The following is a 3631-nucleotide window of genomic DNA, read 5'->3' as shown; positions in this document are numbered from 1 at the left end:
GATTCTCACTCTTTTGCCTAGGCTGGAGTGCAGCGGCATGCTCATGGCTACAGCAGCCTCGACCTGCTGGGCTCAAGCTGGACTTCTGCCTCAGCTTTCCCAAGTAGCTGGAACTACAGGCGCGTGCCACCACGCTCGACTAGTTTTTTGATTTATTGTAGAGACAGGGTCTTGCCATGCTGCCAAGGCTGGTCTCGAACCCCTGGACTCAGGCAACCCTCTTGCCTCCACCTCCCAAAGTGCTGGGAGGACAGGCATGAGCCACTGTGCTCAGCCCTGGTGTAGTGGTTTTAGAGAAGTGATTTTCAAATTGCTTCTCACACGTGTAATCCCAGCACTTCAGGAGACCAAGGCAGGTGGATCTCTTGAACTCAGGAGTGTAAGACCAGCCTGGGAAAGAACCAGACTGTTCATTCTGTTGATGTCCCATGTTTTGTGGAGCAATACCTTTGTAAAATATCCTATTTATAAATTACTAGAGAAATGAAGTTGAACAGTAATGATAGAACACTATGATCTGAATGTTTGTGTCTCTCCAAAATGTGTACCTTGAAGCCTAATCCCCAGGGTGGTAGTGTTAGGAGGTAGGGTCCTCAGGGCCTGAGGGTGGAGCCTATAAGGGATTAGCGCCCTTATAAAGAGGCTCCAGAGAGATCCCTTGTACCTTCCTCCATATGCGGTCAGGGTGGGAGGTCCCCATCTATGAACCAGAAAGCAGGCCCTCACCAGACACCAAACCCACCGGCATCTTGATCTTGGACTTCTGGAGAGAACCGTGAGAAATAAATTTCTGTGTTTTACAAGACCGCACCTCAGCCCCCCAGTTTATGGTATTTTGTAATAGCAGCCTGAAAGGACTAAGACAAAGCCCTTGTTGCTGTTTTTCAGATTTTTTTTTTTTTGAGTTGGAGTCTCACTTAGTCACCCAGGCTGGAGTGCAGTGGCACGATCACGGCCCACTCCAGTCTCGACCTGCTGGGCTCAGTGATCCTTCCGTCTCAGCCTTGCAAGTAGCTGGAACCACAGGCATGCACCACTATGCCCGGCTCTGTTTTTCAGATTTAATGGACATACAGTCATTGCCAAATTGTCATACATTTGCCAGAGTCTTACTCCCAGCTTCCGTTCTCCCCACGTGGATGGGTAACGCACAGTCGGGGGATAGACAGAGGGACTCCTATCCCAGTTAATTTCACTGGGCCACCTGGGGTCTGCTTCTCTGAGATGGCAGCATGGACCTCACCTGGGAGCTTGCTGGGAAGGCGGGTCCTCAGGTCCCGCCCAAGAACTAGCTAAAGCAGAATCTGTGTTCATTTAGAGGAGAGGCTCTGAAGTTTGACTCCCTGTTTTAATCCTGCTTTTCCTCTTATTTCTGTGTGACCTCAGGCAAATCCCTTGACCTCTCTGTGTCTTGGTTTGAATAGTATTTACCTCTCTGTGCTATTATGAGCCTTTGAGGTAAGGTACTTGGAGGGCTGAAGCCACTTGAGGGTGTTCTTATATGCCTGGCACACAGAAAGGGCTGGATAACTATCGTTGTTGTAAATGAATTTTTAAAAATGATTTTAGTATCCCAGCAGGGCACAGTGATTCCAGCACTTTAGGAGGCCAGGGCAGGAGGATCTCTTGAGCCCAGGAGTTTAAGACCAGGCTGGGCAAATAGCAAGACCTTGTCTTTAAAAAAGATCTTTATTTTATTTTATATTATTTTTTATTTTTGAGTTGGAGTCCCACTCTGTCACTCAGACTGGAGTGCAGTGGCCGCTTCTGGCCACTGCAGCCACGACCTGCTGGCCTCCGGCGATCCTTCCACCTCAGCCTTCCAAGTAGCTGGAACTACAGGTGCGCGCTACCACGCCCGGCTAATTTTTGATTTATTGTAGAGACAAGGTCTCGCCAAGTTGCCCAGGTGGGGCAATCCACTCACCTCAGCCTCCCAAAGCGCTGGGATTACAGGCTGAGCCACTGAGCCCGGCTTAAAAAACATTTTTTAAAAAATAGCTGGATTTCGTGGCATGTGCCTGTAGTCCCAGCTTCTCAGAAGGCTGAGGCAGGAGGATCCCTTGAGCTCAGGAATTGGAGGCTGAAGTGAACCCTGATCTTGCCACTGCACTTTAGCCTGGGCTACAGAGTGAGAGCCTGATCCTCTCCCCCATTGCTCTCCCAAAAAAGAATTTTATTATCTCCTTCCCCTGCCACTTGGGGCTACTGATGCCGTTGGAAGTTCCCTTGGACAGGTTTCTCACCCCGCTTGGGGGCATCTATTTGTGCTAACAGTTCTCAGTGGAGCATGTCTATAAGAGACCCTGAAAGGCAATACCTGGTTTTCCAGGCAGATCTCCTTGACCTTGCCCTTGTCCAAGGCAGATCTCAATGGGTCTTTCCGGCAGATGGACCCACTGCAGTTCAGCTGGGAGAGAGATACACACGTTGAGGGTGGGTTTCTGTGACTGCGGTGACTCTGGTAGCTTTCTCTTTTCTTTCACTGTCTCTACAGGTGAAAGTTCGTGTGTCCTCTGGTGAGACAGATCATTCCATGAGCCTAGAGCCAAAAAAAGGGCAACAAACAAAAGTGAACAGTCAGCCAAGTGTTTGCTGGAGATTTACACGGAAACCTACCCACAGACACAGAGCTGCTGGATTTATAACAAGGGCTGGGTAATTTGTTCTTGTGAGCTAAGATAAAGGTAAACAAATTTCTTACTGTGATGTAAGCCCCTATCTGCAGAAGTCAGGAAAGATTGCCGGCTCTGTTGCTGAATTGCTGGCTTGGCAAATTGTCCTCAGAGGTTTATGTCTTGGAGACTTCCTCCAGAGGTCACACAGGGGCCCAAGTGCGACAGGTGGAAGGATGTCTGGGTGCAGAAGAGAGGGGATGCTTCTGTTCCTGGGCAGTGGATGCTTAGACATGGAAGGACCACTGCACTGACTGTGGTATTTGGAACATCCTGCAGAGAAGCTGGGTGGCATCGAATAACTCTTTGTGATGCCTGGATATGGTTAAAGAATCATGCCAGGAAAGGTGTGTTCTGTTCCCATTTCAGCCCACACTCGGTCTTGGTCCTGCGGTCACACCCACCCCGACCTGACTCTGCATCTATGCTATCAACAGCAGGTAGTTGCCAGGCACGGTAGGCCACGCCTGTCATCCCAGCACTTTGGAAAGCAGAGGCGAGAGGACTGCCTGAGCTCAGGGGTTCAAGACCAGCCTGAGCAACATGCAAAACTGTGTCTCTACAATAAATAAAAAAATTAGCTGGGTGTGGTGGCACATGCTTGTGGTTCCAGCTACTTGGAGGGCTGAGGTGGAAGGATCATGTGAGCCCTGCAGGTTGAGGATGTGGTGGCCGTGAGCGTGCCACTGCACTCTAACCTGGGAGACAGTGAGACTCCAACTAAAAAGAAAAAAAAAAATTCCCTGAACTATTCTAGTGAATAACATTATACAATTTTTAAAATCCATCTTTTGTAAATATTTGCACACTGTTTTTCTTAGCTTCTCTAGAGAACTAGTATGGCAGGATTATTATTGTAACTGAATTCTACATTCTAAACTCATGGAGGATAATCTGGCATCACACATAAACCTATAGATATAAATAGTGGTTAAATAAATAAAAGTTTTGGAAGA

This window comes from Carlito syrichta, unplaced genomic scaffold, assembly GCF_000164805.1.
Source record: "Carlito syrichta isolate Samal-C Ts95f unplaced genomic scaffold, Tarsius_syrichta-2.0.1 Scaffold314698, whole genome shotgun sequence".
NCBI classification, from domain to species: Eukaryota; Metazoa; Chordata; class Mammalia; order Primates; family Tarsiidae; genus Carlito; species Carlito syrichta.
This window is presented reverse-complemented; position numbering follows the sequence as displayed.